The 15,446-nt window shown below is 39.6% G+C and overlaps 25 non-coding genes across 25 annotated transcripts; all 25 read right to left on the bottom strand.

Annotated features, from left to right (window-relative positions):
• Positions 1-139: 139 nt before the first annotated feature.
• TRNAF-GAA (transfer RNA phenylalanine (anticodon GAA)) lies at positions 140-225 on the bottom strand. Its single transcript has one exon. It is a non-coding gene; the product is annotated as a tRNA-Phe (tRNA).
• Positions 226-613: 388 nt separating this feature from the next.
• Positions 614-684, bottom strand: TRNAF-GAA (transfer RNA phenylalanine (anticodon GAA)). The gene has a single exon. It is a non-coding gene; the product is annotated as a tRNA-Phe (tRNA).
• A 372-nt stretch (positions 685-1,056) lies between these two features.
• TRNAF-GAA (transfer RNA phenylalanine (anticodon GAA)) lies at positions 1,057-1,142 on the bottom strand. Its single transcript has one exon. It is a non-coding gene; the product is annotated as a tRNA-Phe (tRNA).
• A 387-nt stretch (positions 1,143-1,529) lies between these two features.
• Positions 1,530-1,600, bottom strand: TRNAF-GAA (transfer RNA phenylalanine (anticodon GAA)). The gene has a single exon. It is a non-coding gene; the product is annotated as a tRNA-Phe (tRNA).
• A 373-nt stretch (positions 1,601-1,973) lies between these two features.
• Positions 1,974-2,059, bottom strand: TRNAF-GAA (transfer RNA phenylalanine (anticodon GAA)). Its single transcript has one exon. It is a non-coding gene; the product is annotated as a tRNA-Phe (tRNA).
• An 832-nt stretch (positions 2,060-2,891) lies between these two features.
• On the bottom strand, positions 2,892-2,976 carry TRNAF-GAA (transfer RNA phenylalanine (anticodon GAA)). The gene has a single exon. It is a non-coding gene; the product is annotated as a tRNA-Phe (tRNA).
• A 373-nt stretch (positions 2,977-3,349) lies between these two features.
• On the bottom strand, positions 3,350-3,435 carry TRNAF-GAA (transfer RNA phenylalanine (anticodon GAA)). Its single transcript has one exon. It is a non-coding gene; the product is annotated as a tRNA-Phe (tRNA).
• Positions 3,436-4,728: 1,293 nt separating this feature from the next.
• TRNAF-GAA (transfer RNA phenylalanine (anticodon GAA)) lies at positions 4,729-4,814 on the bottom strand. The gene has a single exon. It is a non-coding gene; the product is annotated as a tRNA-Phe (tRNA).
• A 372-nt stretch (positions 4,815-5,186) lies between these two features.
• Positions 5,187-5,272, bottom strand: TRNAF-GAA (transfer RNA phenylalanine (anticodon GAA)). The gene has a single exon. It is a non-coding gene; the product is annotated as a tRNA-Phe (tRNA).
• A 1,290-nt stretch (positions 5,273-6,562) lies between these two features.
• TRNAF-GAA (transfer RNA phenylalanine (anticodon GAA)) lies at positions 6,563-6,648 on the bottom strand. The gene has a single exon. It is a non-coding gene; the product is annotated as a tRNA-Phe (tRNA).
• A 372-nt stretch (positions 6,649-7,020) lies between these two features.
• TRNAF-GAA (transfer RNA phenylalanine (anticodon GAA)) lies at positions 7,021-7,106 on the bottom strand. The gene has a single exon. It is a non-coding gene; the product is annotated as a tRNA-Phe (tRNA).
• Positions 7,107-8,395: 1,289 nt separating this feature from the next.
• TRNAF-GAA (transfer RNA phenylalanine (anticodon GAA)) lies at positions 8,396-8,480 on the bottom strand. Its single transcript has one exon. It is a non-coding gene; the product is annotated as a tRNA-Phe (tRNA).
• Positions 8,481-8,854: 374 nt separating this feature from the next.
• On the bottom strand, positions 8,855-8,940 carry TRNAF-GAA (transfer RNA phenylalanine (anticodon GAA)). Its single transcript has one exon. It is a non-coding gene; the product is annotated as a tRNA-Phe (tRNA).
• A 373-nt stretch (positions 8,941-9,313) lies between these two features.
• Positions 9,314-9,399, bottom strand: TRNAF-GAA (transfer RNA phenylalanine (anticodon GAA)). Its single transcript has one exon. It is a non-coding gene; the product is annotated as a tRNA-Phe (tRNA).
• A 388-nt stretch (positions 9,400-9,787) lies between these two features.
• TRNAF-GAA (transfer RNA phenylalanine (anticodon GAA)) lies at positions 9,788-9,858 on the bottom strand. The gene has a single exon. It is a non-coding gene; the product is annotated as a tRNA-Phe (tRNA).
• Positions 9,859-10,230: 372 nt separating this feature from the next.
• TRNAF-GAA (transfer RNA phenylalanine (anticodon GAA)) lies at positions 10,231-10,316 on the bottom strand. Its single transcript has one exon. It is a non-coding gene; the product is annotated as a tRNA-Phe (tRNA).
• A 387-nt stretch (positions 10,317-10,703) lies between these two features.
• TRNAF-GAA (transfer RNA phenylalanine (anticodon GAA)) lies at positions 10,704-10,774 on the bottom strand. Its single transcript has one exon. It is a non-coding gene; the product is annotated as a tRNA-Phe (tRNA).
• A 373-nt stretch (positions 10,775-11,147) lies between these two features.
• TRNAF-GAA (transfer RNA phenylalanine (anticodon GAA)) lies at positions 11,148-11,233 on the bottom strand. Its single transcript has one exon. It is a non-coding gene; the product is annotated as a tRNA-Phe (tRNA).
• Positions 11,234-11,606: 373 nt separating this feature from the next.
• TRNAF-GAA (transfer RNA phenylalanine (anticodon GAA)) lies at positions 11,607-11,692 on the bottom strand. The gene has a single exon. It is a non-coding gene; the product is annotated as a tRNA-Phe (tRNA).
• A 387-nt stretch (positions 11,693-12,079) lies between these two features.
• Positions 12,080-12,150, bottom strand: TRNAF-GAA (transfer RNA phenylalanine (anticodon GAA)). The gene has a single exon. It is a non-coding gene; the product is annotated as a tRNA-Phe (tRNA).
• Positions 12,151-12,523: 373 nt separating this feature from the next.
• On the bottom strand, positions 12,524-12,609 carry TRNAF-GAA (transfer RNA phenylalanine (anticodon GAA)). The gene has a single exon. It is a non-coding gene; the product is annotated as a tRNA-Phe (tRNA).
• Positions 12,610-13,455: 846 nt separating this feature from the next.
• Positions 13,456-13,526, bottom strand: TRNAF-GAA (transfer RNA phenylalanine (anticodon GAA)). The gene has a single exon. It is a non-coding gene; the product is annotated as a tRNA-Phe (tRNA).
• Positions 13,527-13,899: 373 nt separating this feature from the next.
• TRNAF-GAA (transfer RNA phenylalanine (anticodon GAA)) lies at positions 13,900-13,985 on the bottom strand. Its single transcript has one exon. It is a non-coding gene; the product is annotated as a tRNA-Phe (tRNA).
• Positions 13,986-14,818: 833 nt separating this feature from the next.
• TRNAF-GAA (transfer RNA phenylalanine (anticodon GAA)) lies at positions 14,819-14,904 on the bottom strand. The gene has a single exon. It is a non-coding gene; the product is annotated as a tRNA-Phe (tRNA).
• Positions 14,905-15,276: 372 nt separating this feature from the next.
• Positions 15,277-15,362, bottom strand: TRNAF-GAA (transfer RNA phenylalanine (anticodon GAA)). Its single transcript has one exon. It is a non-coding gene; the product is annotated as a tRNA-Phe (tRNA).
• Between the last annotated feature and the right edge of the window lie 84 nt (positions 15,363-15,446).

Genomic DNA, 15,446 nt, shown 5'->3' with positions numbered 1-15,446 from the left:
GAACTCTGGATACAGCATTTGAATCAGACAGAATACGGGATAACGTATTTGTGTTAAGTTGTTTCTGTACACGCAATTCAAACTGTATTGTTCGATTGTTCAATCATTGATAAAATAATTGCCGAAACCCGGGACAATTCACCGAACTCGTGGAAGTTCGCCGGGGTTTGAACCAGGGACCTTTAGATCTTCAGTCTAACGCTCTCCCAACTGAGCTATTTCGGCATATGAAACTTTTAATCTACCGTAAAATTGAACTTTTTGCTGGAAATAACCAAGAATTTATGGTTTATAAACGGTTGTACCTTTTTTATCCTCGGGTGAATGTGCATTCGTTTTACTTTAAAATCACCCTTTTTGATAAGGCAGGTGAACTACTGATAGGGCGTTTCACAGGACAATACACCGGATATGGTATTTCTTTTTCGCAGGTTTGTGTTTGCAAAGTTTGCCATGGTCGAACTCTGGATACTGCGTTTGAATCAGACAGAATACGGCATACCGTATTTGTGTTAAGTGGTTTCTGTCCACGCAATTCAAACTGTATTGTTCGATTGTTCAATCATTCATAAAAAAATTGCCGAAACCCGGGACAATTCACCAAACTCGTGGAAGTTCACCGGGGTTTGAACCAGGGACCTTTAGATCTTCAGTCTAACGCTCTCCCAACTGAGCTATTTCGGCATATGAAACTTTTAATCTACCGAAAAATTGAACTTTTGCTGGAAATAACCAAGAATTTATGGTTTATAAACGGTTGTACCTTTCAATCCTCGGGTGAATGTGCATTCGTTTTACATTAAAATCACCCTTTTTGATAAGGCAGGTGAACTTCTGATAGGGCGTTTCACATGACAATTCACCGGATATGGTATTTCTTTTTCGCAGGTTTGTGTTTGCGAAGTTTGCCATGGTCGATCTCTCGATACAGGCGTTTGAATCAGACAGAATACGGGATACCGTATTTGTGTTAAGTGGTTTCTGTTCGCGCAATTCAAACTGTATTGTTCGATTGTTCAATCATTGATAAAATAATTGCCGAAACCCGGAACAATTCACCGAACTCGTGGAAGTTGGCCGGGGTTTGAACCAGGGACCTTTAGATCTTCAGTCTAACGCTCTCCCAACTGAGCTATTTCGGCATATGAAACTTTTAATCTACCGTAAAATTGAACTTTTGGCTGGAAATAATCAAGAATTTATGGTCTATAAACGGTTGTACCTTTTTATCCTCAGGTGAATGTGCATTCGTTTTACTTTAAAATCACCCTTTTTGATAAGGCAGGCGAACTTCTGATAGGGCGTTTCACAGGACAATACACCGGATATGGTATTTCTTTTTCGCAGGTTTGTGTTTGCAAAGTTTGCCATGGTCGAACTCTGGATACTGCGTTTGAATCAGACAGAATACGGCATACCGTATTTGTGTTAAGTGGTTTCTGTCCACGCAATTCAAACTGTATTGTTCGATTGTTCAATCATTGATAAAATAATTGCCGAAACCCGGGACAATTCACCGAACTCGTGGAAGTTCACCGGGGTTTGAACCAGGGACCTTTAGATCTTCAGTCTAACGCTCTCCCAACTGAGCTATTTCGGCATATGAAACATTTAATCTACTGTAAAGTTGAACTTTTTGCTGGAAATAACCAAGAATTTACGGTCTATAAACGGTTGTACCTTTTTATCCTCAGGTGAATGTGCATTCGTTTTATTTTAAAATCACCCTTTTTGATAAGGCAGGCGAACTTCTGACAGGGCGTTTTCACAGGACAATACACCGGATATGGTATTTCTTTTACGCATGTGTGTTTTTGCAAAGTTTGCCTTGGTCGAACTCTGGATACAGCGTTTGAATCAGACAGAATACGGGATACCGTAATTGTGTTAAGTTGTTTCTGTACACGCAATTCAAACTGTATTGTTCGATTGTTCAATCATTGATAAAATAATTGCCGAAACCCGCGACAATTCACCGAACTCGTGGAAGTTCGCCGGGGTTTGAACCAGGGACCTTTAGATCTTCAGTCTAACGCTCTCCCAACTGAGCTATTTCGGCATATGAAACTTTTAATCTACCGTAAAATTGAACTTTTTGCTGGAAATAACCAAGAATTTATGGTTTATAAACGGTTGTACCTTTTTTATCCTCGGGTGAATGTGCATTCGTTTTACTTTAAAATCACCCTTTTTGATAAGGCAGGTGAACTACTGATAGGGCGTTTCACAGGACAATACACCGGATATGGTATTTCTTTTTCGCAGGTTTGTGTTTGCAAAGTTTGCCATGGTCGAACTCTGGATACTGCGTTTGAATCAGACAGAATACGGCATACCGTATTTGTGTTAAGTGGTTTCTGTCCACGCAATTCAAACTGTATTGTTCGATTGTTCAATCATTCATAAAAAAATTGCCGAAACCCGGGACAATTCACCAAACTCGTGGAAGTTCGCCGGGGTTTGAACAAGGGACCTTTAGATCTTCAGTCTAACGCTCTCCCAACTGAGCTATTTCGGCATATGAAACTGTTAGTCTACCGTAAAATTGAACTTTTTGCTGGAAATAACCAAGAATTTATGGTTTATAAACGGTTGTACCTTTTTATCCTCAGGTGAATGTGCATTCGTTTTATTTTAAAATCACCCTTTTTGATAAGGCAGGCGAACTTCTGACAGGGCGTTTTCACAGGACAATACACCGGATATGGTATTTCTTTTACGCATGTGTGTTTTTGCAAAGTTTGCCTTGGTCGAACTCTGGATACAGCGTTTGAATCAGACAGAATACGGGATACCGTATTTGTGTTAAGTTGTTTCTGTACACGCAATTCAAACTGTATTGTTCGATTGTTCAATCATTGATAAAATAATTGCCGAAAACCGCTACAATTCACCGAACTCGTGGAAGTTCGCCGGGGTTTGAACCAGGACCTTTAGATCTTCAGTCTAACGCTCTCCCAACTGAGCTATTTCGGCATATGAAAATTTTAATCTACCGTAAAATTGAACTTTTTGCTGGAAATAACCAAGAATTTATGGTTTATAAACGGTTGTACCTTTTTATCCTCGGGTGAATGTGCATTCGTTTTACTTTAAAATCACCCTTTTTGATAAGGCAGGCGAACTTCTAATAGGGCGTTTCACAGGACAATAACACCGGATATGGTATTTCTTTTACGCATGTTTGCAGTTGCAATGTTTGCATTGGTCGAACTTTATAGAGAGCGTTTGAATCAGACAGAATACGGGATACCGTATTTGTGTTAAGTTGTTTCTGTACACGCAATTCAAACTGTATTGTTCGATTGTTCAATCATTGATAAAATAATTGCCGAAACCCGGGACAATTCACCGAACTCGTGGAAGTTCGCCGGGGTTTGAACCAGGGACCTTTAGATCTTCAGTCTAACGCTCTCCCAACTGAGCTATTTCGGCATATGAAACTTTTAATCTACCGTAAAATTGAACTTTTTGCTGGAAATAACCAAGAATTTATGGTTTATAAACGGTTGTACCTTTTTTATCCTCGGGTGAATGTGCATTCGTTTTACTTTAAAATCACCCTTTTTGATAAGTCAAGCGAACTCCTGATAGGTAGTTTTCACATGACAATTTACCGGATATGGTATTTCTTTTTCGCAGGTTTGTGTTTGCGAAGTTTGCCATGGTCGATCTCTCGATACAGGCGTTTGAATCAGACAGAATACGGGATACCGTATTTGTGTTAAGTGGTTTCTGTTCGCGCAATTCAAACTGTATTGTTCGATTGTTCAATCATTGATAAAATAATTGCCGAAACCCGGAACAATTCACCGAACTCGTGGAAGTTCGCCGGGGTTTGAACCAGGGACCTTTAGATCTTCAGTCTAACGCTCTCCCAACTGAGCTATTTCGTCATATGAAACTTTTAATCTACCGTAAAATTGAACTTTTTGCTGGAAATAACCAAGAATTTATGGTTTATAAATGGTTGTACCTTTTTATCCTCGGGTGAATGTGCATTCGTTTTACTTTAAAATCACCCTTTTTGATAAGGCAGGTGAACTTCCGACAGGGCGTTTTCACAGGACAATACACCGGATATGGTATTTCTTTTACACATGTGTGTTTTTGCAAAGTTTGCCTTGGTCGAACTCTGGATACAGCATTTGAATCAGACAGAATACGGGATAACGTATTTGTGTTAAGTTGTTTCTGTACACGCAATTCAAACTGTATTGTTCGATTGTTCAATCATTGATAAAATAATTGCCGAAACCCGGGACAATTCACCGAACTCGTGGAAGTTCGCCGGGGTTTGAACCAGGGACCTTTAGATCTTCAGTTTAACGCTCTCCCAACTGAGCTATTTCGGCATATGAAACTTTTAATCTACCGTAAAATTGAACTTTTTGCTGGAAATAACCAAGAATTTATGGTTTATAAACGGTTGTACCTTTTTTATCCTCAGGTGAATGTGCATTCGTTTTACTTTAAAATCACCCTTTTTGATAAGGCAGGTGAACTACTGATAGGGCGTTTCACAGGACAATACACCGGATATGGTATTTCTTTTTCGCAGGTTTGTGTTTGCAAAGTTTGCCATGGTCGAACTCTGGATACTGCGTTTGAATCAGACAGAATACGGCATACCGTATTTGTGTTAAGTGGTTTCTGTCCACGCAATTCAAACTGTATTGTTCGATTGTTCAATCATTCATAAAAAAATTGCCGAAACCCGGGACAATTCACCAAACTCGTGGAAGTTCGCCGGGGTTTGAACCAGGGACCTTTAGATCTTCAGTCTAACGCTCTCCCAACTGAGCTATTTCGGCATATGAAACTTTTAATCTACCGAAAAATTGAACTTTTGCTGGAAATAACCAAGAATTTATGGTTTATAAACGGTTGTACCTTTCAATCCTCGGGTGAATGTGCATTCGTTTTACATTAAAATCACCCTTTTTGATAAGGCAGGTGAACTTCTGATAGGGCGTTTCACATGACAATTCACCGGATATGGTATTTCTTTTTCGCAGGTTTGTGTTTGCGAAGTTTGCCATGGTCGATCTCTCGATACAGGCGTTTGAATCAGACAGAATACGGGATACCGTATTTGTGTTAAGTGGTTTCTGTTCGCGCAATTCAAACTGTATTGTTCGATTGTTCAATCATTGATAAAATAATTGCCGAAACCCGGAACAATTCACCGAACTCGTGGAAGTTCGCCGGGGTTTGAACCAGGGACCTTTAGATCTTCAGTCTAACGCTCTCCCAACTGAGCTATTTCGGCATATGAAACTTTTAATCTACCGTAAAATTGAACTTTTTGCTGGAAATAACCAAGAATTTATGGTTTATAAATGGTTGTACCTTTTTATCCTCGGGTGAATGTGCATTCGTTTTACTTTAAAATCACCCTTTTTGATAAGGCAGGTGAACTTCTGATAGGGCGTTTCACAGGACAATAACACCGGATATGGTATTTCTTTTACGCATGTGTGTTTTTGCAAAGTTTGCCTTGGTCGAACTCTGGATACAGCGTTTGAATCAGACAGAATACGGGATACCGTATTTGTCTTAAGTTGTTTCTGTACACGCAATTCAAACTGTATTGTTCGATTGCTCAATCATTGATAAAATAATTGCCGAAACCCGGGACAATTCATCGAACTCGTGGAAGTTCGCCGGGGTTTGAACAAGGGACCTTTAGATCTTCAGTCTAACGGTCTCCCAACTGAGCTATTTCGGCATATGAAACTTTTAATCTACTGTAAAATTGAACTTTTGGCTGGAAATAATCAAGAATTTATGGTTTATAAACGGTTGTACCTTTTTATCCTCGGGTGAATGTGCATTCGTTTTACTTTAAAATCACCCTTTTTGATAAGGCAGGCGAACTTCTGATAGGGCGTTTCACAGGACAATACACCGGATATGGTATTTCTTTTTCGCAGGTTTGTGTTTGCAAAGATTGCCATGGTCGAACTCTGGATACTGCGTTTGAATCAGACAGAATACGGGATACCGTAATTGTGTTAAGTTGTTTCTGTACACGCAATTCAAACTGTATTGTTCGATTGTTCAATCATTGATAAAATAATTGCCGAAACCCGGGACAATTCACCGAACTCGTGGAAGTTCGCCGGGGTTTGAACCAGGGACCTTTAGATCTTCAGTTTAACGCTCTCCCAACTGAGCTATTTCGGCATATGAAACTTTTAATCTACCGTAAAATTGAACTTTTTGCTGGAAATAACCAAGAATTTATGGTTTATAAACGGTTGTACCTTTTTTATCCTCAGGTGAATGTGCATTCGTTTTACTTTAAAATCACCCTTTTTGATAAGGCAGGTGAACTACTGATAGGGCGTTTCACAGGACAATACACCGGATATGGTATTTCTTTTTCGCAGGTTTGTGTTTGCAAAGTTTGCCATGGTCGAACTCTGGATACTGCGTTTGAATCAGACAGAATACGGCATACCGTATTTGTGTTAAGTGGTTTCTGTCCACGCAATTCAAACTGTATTGTTCGATTGTTCAATCATTCATAAAAAAATTGCCGAAACCCGGGACAATTCACCAAACTCGTGGAAGTTCGCCGGGGTTTGAACCAGGGACCTTTAGATCTTCAGTCTAACGCTCTCCCAACTGAGCTATTTCGGCATATGAAACTTTTAATCTACCGAAAAATTGAACTTTTGCTGGAAATAACCAAGAATTTATGGTTTATAAACGGTTGTACCTTTCAATCCTCGGGTGAATGTGCATTCGTTTTACATTAAAATCACCCTTTTTGATAAGGCAGGTGAACTTCTGATAGGGCGTTTCACATGACAATTCACCGGATATGGTATTTCTTTTTCGCAGGTTTGTGTTTGCGAAGTTTGCCATGGTCGATCTCTCGATACAGGCGTTTGAATCAGACAGAATACGGGATACCGTATTTGTGTTAAGTGGTTTCTGTTCGCGCAATTCAAACTGTATTGTTCGATTGTTCAATCATTGATAAAATAATTGCCGAAACCCGGAACAATTCACCGAACTCGTGGAAGTTCGCCGGGGTTTGAACCAGGGACCTTTAGATCTTCAGTCTAACGCTCTCCCAACTGAGCTATTTCGGCATATGAAACTTTTAATCTACCGTAAAATTGAACTTTTTGCTGGAAATAACCAAGAATTTATGGTTTATAAATGGTTGTACCTTTTTATCCTCGGGTGAATGTGCATTCGTTTTACTTTAAAATCACCCTTTTTGATAAGGCAGGTGAACTTCTGATAGGGCGTTTCACAGGACAATAACACCGGATATGGTATTTCTTTTACGCATGTGTGTTTTTGCAAAGTTTGCCTTGGTCGAACTCTGGATACAGCGTTTGAATCAGACAGAATACGGGATACCGTATTTGTCTTAAGTTGTTTCTGTACACGCAATTCAAACTGTATTGTTCGATTGCTCAATCATTGATAAAATAATTGCCGAAACCCGGGACAATTCATCGAACTCGTGGAAGTTCGCCGGGGTTTGAACAAGGGACCTTTAGATCTTCAGTCTAACGGTCTCCCAACTGAGCTATTTCGGCATATGAAACTTTTAATCTACTGTAAAATTGAACTTTTGGCTGGAAATAATCAAGAATTTATGGTTTATAAACGGTTGTACCTTTTTATCCTCGGGTGAATGTGCATTCGTTTTACTTTAAAATCACCCTTTTTGATAAGGCAGGCGAACTTCTGATAGGGCGTTTCACAGGACAATACACCGGATATGGTATTTCTTTTTCGCAGGTTTGTGTTTGCAAAGATTGCCATGGTCGAACTCTGGATACAGCGTTTGAATCAGACAGAATACGGGATACCGTATTTGTCTTAAGTTGTTTCTGTACACGCAATTCAAACTGTATTGTTCGATTGCTCAATCATTGATAAAATAATTGCCGAAACCCGGGACAATTCATCGAACTCGTGGAAGTTCGCCGGGGTTTGAACAAGGGACCTTTAGATCTTCAGTCTAACGGTCTCCCAACTGAGCTATTTCGGCATATGAAACTTTTAATCTACTGTAAAATTGAACTTTTGGCTGGAAATAATCAAGAATTTATGGTTTATAAACGGTTGTACCTTTTTATCCTCGGGTGAATGTGCATTCGTTTTACTTTAAAATCACCCTTTTTGATAAGGCAGGCGAACTTCTGATAGGGCGTTTCACAGGACAATACACCGGATATGGTATTTCTTTTTCGCAGGTTTGTGTTTGCAAAGATTGCCATGGTCGAACTCTGGATACTGCGTTTGAATCAGACAGAATACGGGATACCGTAATTGTGTTAAGTTGTTTCTGTACACGCAATTCAAACTGTATTGTTCGATTGTTCAATCATTGATAAAATAATTGCCGAAACCCGCGACAATTCACCGAACTCGTGGAAGTTCGCCGGGGTTTGAACCAGGACCTTTAGATCTTCAGTCTAACGCTCTCCCAACTGAGCTATTTCGGCATATGAAAATTTTAATCTACCGTAAAATTGAACTTTTTGCTGGAAATAACCAAGAATTTATGGTTTATAAACGGTTGTACCTTTTTATCCTCGGGTGAATGTGCATTCGTTTTACTTTAAAATCACCCTTTTTGATAAGTCAAGCGAACTCCTGATAGGTAGTTTTCACATGACAATTCACCGGATATGGTATTTCTTTTTCGCAGGTTTGTGTTTGCGAAGTTTGCCATGGTCGATCTCTCGATACAGGCGTTTGAATCAGACAGAATACGGGATACCGTATTTGTGTTAAGTGGTTTCTGTTCGCGCAATTCAAACTGTATTGTTCGATTGTTCAATCATTGATAAAATAATTGCCGAAACCCGGAACAATTCACCGAACTCGTGGAAGTTCGCCGGGGTTTGAACCAGGGACCTTTAGATCTTCAGTCTAACGCTCTCCCAACTGAGCTATTTCGGCATATGAAACTTTTAATCTACCGTAAAATTGAACTTTTTGCTGGAAATAACCAAGAATTTATGGTTTATAAATGGTTGTACCTTTTTATCCTCGGGTGAATGTGCATTCGTTTTACTTTAAAATCACCCTTTTTGATAAGGCAGGTGAACTTCCGACAGGGCGTTTTCACAGGACAATACACCGGATATGGTATTTCTTTTACACATGTGTGTTTTTGCAAAGTTTGCCTTGGTCGAACTCTGGATACAGCATTTGAATCAGACAGAATACGGGATAACGTATTTGTGTTAAGTTGTTTCTGTACACGCAATTCAAACTGTATTGTTCGATTGTTCAATCATTGATAAAATAATTGCCGAAACCCGGGACAATTCACCGAACTCGTGGAAGTTCGCCGGGGTTTGAACCAGGGACCTTTAGATCTTCAGTCTAACGCTCTCCCAACTGAGCTATTTCGGCATATGAAACTTTTAATCTACCGTAAAATTGAACTTTTTGCTGGAAATAACCAAGAATTTATGGTTTATAAACGGTTGTACCTTTTTTATCCTCGGGTGAATGTGCATTCGTTTTACTTTAAAATCACCCTTTTTGATAAGGCAGGTGAACTACTGATAGGGCGTTTCACAGGACAATACACCGGATATGGTATTTCTTTTTCGCAGGTTTGTGTTTGCAAAGTTTGCCATGGTCGAACTCTGGATACTGCGTTTGAATCAGACAGAATACGGCATACCGTATTTGTGTTAAGTGGTTTCTGTCCACGCAATTCAAACTGTATTGTTCGATTGTTCAATCATTCATAAAAAAATTGCCGAAACCCGGGACAATTCACCAAACTCGTGGAAGTTCACCGGGGTTTGAACCAGGGACCTTTAGATCTTCAGTCTAACGCTCTCCCAACTGAGCTATTTCGGCATATGAAACTTTTAATCTACCGAAAAATTGAACTTTTGCTGGAAATAACCAAGAATTTATGGTTTATAAACGGTTGTACCTTTCAATCCTCGGGTGAATGTGCATTCGTTTTACATTAAAATCACCCTTTTTGATAAGGCAGGTGAACTTCTGATAGGGCGTTTCACATGACAATTCACCGGATATGGTATTTCTTTTTCGCAGGTTTGTGTTTGCGAAGTTTGCCATGGTCGATCTCTCGATACAGGCGTTTGAATCAGACAGAATACGGGATACCGTATTTGTGTTAAGTGGTTTCTGTTCGCGCAATTCAAACTGTATTGTTCGATTGTTCAATCATTGATAAAATAATTGCCGAAACACGGAACAATTCACCGAACTCGTGGAAGTTGGCCGGGGTTTGAACCAGGGACCTTTAGATCTTCAGTCTAACGCTCTCCCAACTGAGCTATTTCGGCATATGAAACTTTTAATCTACCGTAAAATTGAACTTTTGGCTGGAAATAATCAAGAATTTATGGTCTATAAACGGTTGTACCTTTTTATCCTCAGGTGAATGTGCATTCGTTTTACTTTAAAATCACCCTTTTTGATAAGGCAGGCGAACTTCTGATAGGGCGTTTCACAGGACAATACACCGGATATGGTATTTCTTTTTCGCAGGTTTGTGTTTGCAAAGTTTGCCATGGTCGAACTCTGGATACTGCGTTTGAATCAGACAGAATACGGCATACCGTATTTGTGTTAAGTGGTTTCTGTCCACGCAATTCAAACTGTATTGTTCGATTGTTCAATCATTGATAAAATAATTGCCGAAACCCGGGACAATTCACCGAACTCGTGGAAGTTCACCGGGGTTTGAACCAGGGACCTTTAGATCTTCAGTCTAACGCTCTCCCAACTGAGCTATTTCGGCATATGAAACATTTAATCTACTGTAAAGTTGAACTTTTTGCTGGAAATAACCAAGAATTTACGGTCTATAAACGGTTGTACCTTTTTATCCTCAGGTGAATGTGCATTCGTTTTATTTTAAAATCACCCTTTTTGATAAGGCAGGCGAACTTCTGACAGGGCGTTTTCACGGGACAATACACCGGATATGGTATTTCTTTTACGCATGTGTGTTTTTGCAAAGTTTGCCTTGGTCGAACTCTGGATACAGCGTTTGAATCAGACAGAATACGGGATACCGTAATTGTGTTAAGTTGTTTCTGTACACGCAATTCAAACTGTATTGTTCGATTGTTCAATCATTGATAAAATAATTGCCGAAACCCGCGACAATTCACCGAACTCGTGGAAGTTCGCCGGGGTTTGAACCAGGGACCTTTAGATCTTCAGTCTAACGCTCTCCCAACTGAGCTATTTCGGCATATGAAACTTTTAATCTACCGTAAAATTGAACTTTTTGCTGGAAATAACCAAGAATTTATGGTTTATAAACGGTTGTACCTTTTTTATCCTCGGGTGAATGTGCATTCGTTTTACTTTAAAATCACCCTTTTTGATAAGGCAGGTGAACTACTGATAGGGCGTTTCACAGGACAATACACCGGATATGGTATTTCTTTTACGCATGTGTGTTTTTGCAAAGTTTGCCTTGGTCGAACTCTGGATACAGCGTTTGAATCAGACAGAATACGGGATACCGTAATTGTGTTAAGTTGTTTCTGTACACGCAATTCAAACTGTATTGTTCGATTGTTCAATCATTGATAAAATAATTGCCGAAACCCGCGACAATTCACCGAACTCGTGGAAGTTGGCCGGGGTTTGAACCAGGGACCTTTAGATCTTCAGTCTAACGCTCTCCCAACTGAGCTATTTCGGCATATGAAACTTTTAATCTACCGTAAAATTGAACTTTTGGCTGGAAATAATCAAGAATTTATGGTCTATAAACGGTTGTACCTTTTTATCCTCAGGTGAATGTGCATTCGTTTTACTTTAAAATCACCCTTTTTGATAAGGCAGGCGAACTTCTGATAGGGCGTTTCACAGGACAATACACCGGATATGGTATTTCTTTTTCGCAGGTTTGTGTTTGCAAAGTTTGCCATGGTCGAACTCTGGATACTGCGTTTGAATCAGACAGAATACGGCATACCGTATTTGTGTTAAGTGGTTTCTGTCCACGCAATTCAAACTGTATTGTTCGATTGTTCAATCATTGATAAAATAATTGCCGAAACCCGGGACAATTCACCGAACTCGTGGAAGTTCACCGGGGTTTGAACCAGGGACCTTTAGATCTTCAGTCTAACGCTCTCCCAACTGAGCTATTTCGGCATATGAAACATTTAATCTACTGTAAAGTTGAACTTTTTGCTGGAAATAACCAAGAATTTACGGTCTATAAACGGTTGTACCTTTTTATCCTCAGGTGAATGTGCATTCGTTTTATTTTAAAATCACCCTTTTTGATAAGGCAGGCGAACTTCTGACAGGGCGTTTTCACGGGACAATACACCGGATATGGTATTTCTTTTACGCATGTGTGTTTTTGCAAAGTTTGCCTTGGTCGAACTCTGGATACAGCGTTTGAATCAGACAGAATACGGGATACCGTAATTGTGTTAAGTTGTTTCTGTACACGCAATTCAAACTGTATTGTTCGATTGTTCAATCATTGATAAAATAATTGCCGAAACCCGCGACAATTCACCGAACTCGTGGAAGTTCGCCGGGGTTTGAACCAGGGACCTTTAGATCTTCAGTCTAACGCTCTCCCAACTGAGCTATTTCGGCATATGAAACTTTTAATCTACCGTAAAATTGAACTTTTTGCTGGAAATAACCAAGAATTTATGGTTTATAAACGGTTGTACCTTTTTTATCCTCGGGTGAATGTGCATTCGTTTTACTTTAAAATCACCCTTTTTGATAAGGCAGGTGAACTACTGATAGGGCGTTTCACAGGACAATACACCGGATATGGTATTTCTTTTTCGCAGGTTTGTGTTTGCAAAGTTTGCCATGGTCGAACTCTGGATACTGCGTTTGAATCAGACAGAATACGGCATACCGTATTTGTGTTAAGTTGTTTCTGTACACGCAATTCAAACTGTATTGTTCGATTGTTCAATCATTGATAAAATAATTGCCGAAAACCGCTACAATTCACCGAACTCGTGGAAGTTCGCCGGGGTTTGAACAAGGGACCTTTAGATCTTCAGTCTAACGCTCTCCCAACTGAGCTATTTCGGCATATGAAACTTTTAATCTACCGTAAAATTGAACTTTTGGCTGGAAATAATCAAGAATTTATGGTCTATAAACGGTTGTACCTTTTTATCCTCAGGTGAATGTGCATTCGTTTTACTTTAAAATCACCCTTTTTGATAAGGCAGGCGAACTTCTGATAGGGCGTTTCACAGGACAATACACCGGATATGGTATTTCTTTTTCGCAGGTTTGTGTTTGCAAAGTTTGCCATGGTCGAACTCTGGATACTGCGTTTGAATCAGACAGAATACGGCATACCGTATTTGTGTTAAGTGGTTTCTGTCCACGCAATTCAAACTGTATTGTTCGATTGTTCAATCATTGATAAAATAATTGCCGAAACCCGGGACAATTCACCGAACTCGTGGAAGTTCACCGGGGTTTGAACCAGGGACCTTTAGATCTTCAGTCTAACGCTCTCCCAACTGAGCTATTTCGGCATATGAAACATTTAATCTACTGTAAAGTTGAACTTTTTGCTGGAAATAACCAAGAATTTACGGTCTATAAACGGTTGTACCTTTTTATCCTCAGGTGAATGTGCATTCGTTTTATTTTAAAATCACCCTTTTTGATAAGGCAGGCGAACTTCTGACAGGGCGTTTTCACAGGACAATACACCGGATATGGTATTTCTTTTACGCATGTGTGTTTTTGCAAAGTTTGCCTTGGTCGAACTCTGGATACAGCGTTTGAATCAGACAGAATACGGGATACCGTAATTGTGTTAAGTTGTTTCTGTACACGCAATTCAAACTGTATTGTTCGATTGTTCAATCATTGATAAAATAATTGCCGAAACCCGCGACAATTCACCGAACTCGTGGAAGTTCGCCGGGGTTTGAACCAGGGACCTTTAGATCTTCAGTCTAACGCTCTCCCAACTGAGCTATTTCGGCATATGAAACTTTTAATCTACCGTAAAATTGAACTTTTTGCTGGAAATAACCAAGAATTTATGGTTTATAAACGGTTGTACCTTTTTTATCCTCGGGTGAATGTGCATTCGTTTTACTTTAAAATCACCCTTTTTGATAAGGCAGGTGAACTACTGATAGGGCGTTTCACAGGACAATACACCGGATATGGTATTTCTTTTTCGCAGGTTTGTGTTTGCAAAGTTTGCCATGGTCGAACTCTGGATACTGCGTTTGAATCAGACAGAATACGGCATACCGTATTTGTGTTAAGTTGTTTCTGTACACGCAATTCAAACTGTATTGTTCGATTGTTCAATCATTGATAAAATAATTGCCGAAAACCGCTACAATTCACCGAACTCGTGGAAGTTCGCCGGGGTTTGAACAAGGGACCTTTAGATCTTCAGTCTAACGCTCTCCCAACTGAGCTATTTCGGCATATGAAAATTTTAATCTACCGTAAAATTGAACTTTTTGCTGGAAATAACCAAGAATTTATGGTTTATAAACGGTTGTACCTTTTTATCCTCGGGTGAATGTGCATTCGTTTTACTTTAAAATCACCCTTTTTGATAAGTCAAGCGAACTCCTGATAGGTAGTTTTCACATGACAATTCACCGGATATGGTATTTCTTTTTCGCAGGTTTGTGTTTGCGAAGTTTGCCATGGTCGATCTCTCGATACAGGCGTTTGAATCAGACAGAATACGGGATACCGTATTTGTGTTAAGTGGTTTCTGTTCGCGCAATTCAAACTGTATTGTTCGATTGTTCAATCATTGATAAAATAATTGCCGAAACCCGGAACAATTCACCGAACTCGTGGAAGTTCGCCGGGGTTTGAACCAGGGACCTTTAGATCTTCAGTCTAACGCTCTCCCAACTGAGCTATTTCGGCATATGAAACTTTTAATCTACCGTAAAATTGAACTTTTTGCTGGAAATAACCAAGAATTTATGGTTTATAAATGGTTGTACCTTTTAATCCTCGGGTGAATGTGCATTCGTTTTACTTTAAAATCACCCTTTTTGATAAGGCAGGCGAACTTCTGATAGGGCGTTTCACAGGACAATACACCGGATATGGTATTTCTTTTTCGCAGGTTTGTGTTTGCAAAGTTTGCCATGGTCGAACTCTGGATACTGCGTTTGAATCAGACAGAATACGGCATACCGTATTTGTGTTAAGTGGTTTCTGTCCACGCAATTCAAACTGTATTGTTCGATTGTTCAATCATTCATAAAAAAATTGCCGAAACCCGGGACAATTCACCGAACTCGTGGAAGTTCGCCGGGGTTTGAACCAGGGACCTTTAGATCTTCAGTCTAACGCTCTCCCAACTGAGCTATTTCGGCATATGAAACTTTTAATCTACCGTAAAATTGAACTTTTTGCTGGAAATAACCAAGAATTTATGGTTTATAAATGGTTGTACCTTT

Source organism: Saccoglossus kowalevskii, chromosome 13, assembly GCF_978046115.1.
Source record: "Saccoglossus kowalevskii chromosome 13, keSacKowa6.1, whole genome shotgun sequence".
Taxonomy (NCBI): domain Eukaryota; kingdom Metazoa; phylum Hemichordata; class Enteropneusta; family Harrimaniidae; genus Saccoglossus; species Saccoglossus kowalevskii.
This window is presented reverse-complemented; position numbering and strand designations above follow the sequence as displayed.